The sequence below is a fragment of the Bison bison genome, unplaced genomic scaffold (assembly GCF_000754665.1).
Source record: "Bison bison bison isolate TAMUID 2011002044 unplaced genomic scaffold, Bison_UMD1.0 scf7180017864499, whole genome shotgun sequence".
Taxonomy (NCBI): Eukaryota; Metazoa; Chordata; class Mammalia; order Artiodactyla; family Bovidae; genus Bison; species Bison bison.
This window is the reverse complement of record NW_011495058.1, coordinates 6,265,510-6,266,277: the sequence shown is the minus strand read 5'-3', so window position 1 is coordinate 6,266,277 and position 768 is coordinate 6,265,510.

Below are 768 nucleotides of genomic sequence, written 5' to 3'. Positions count from 1 at the left end.
TTAAAGATCTCAATGTAAGACCAGAAACTATAAAACTCCTAGAGGAGAACATAGGCAAAACACTCTCCAACATACATCACAGCAGGATCCTTTATGACCCACCTCCCAGAATATTGGAAATAAAAGCAAAAATAAACTAATGGGGCCTAATTAACCTTAAAAGCTTCTGCACAACAAAGGAAACTATTAGCAAGGTGAAAAGGTAGCCTTCAGAATGGGAGAAAATAATAGCAAATGAAGCAATGGACAAACAACTAATCTCAAAAATATACAAGCAACTCCTACAGCTCAACTCCAGAAAAATAAATGACCCAATCAAAAAATGGGCCAAAGAACTAAATAGACACATCTCCAAAGAAGACATACAGAGGGCTAACAAACACATGAAAAGATGCTCAACATCACTCATTATCAGAGAAATGCAAATCAAAACCACTATGAGGTACCATTTCACGCCAATCAGAATGGCTGCGATCCAAAAGTCTACAAGCAATAAATGCTGGAGAGGGTGTGGAGAAAAGGGAACCCTCTTACACTGTTGGTGGGAATGCAAACTAGTCCAGCCACTATGGAGAACAGTGTGGAGATTCCTTAAAAAACTGGAAAGAGAACTGCCTTATGATCCAGCAATCCCACTGCTGGGCATACACACCGAGGAAATCAGAAGGGAAAGAGACACGTGTACCCCAGTGTTCATCGCAGCACTGTTTATAATAGCCAGGACATGGAAGCAACCTAGATGCCCATCAGCAGATGAATGGATAAGAA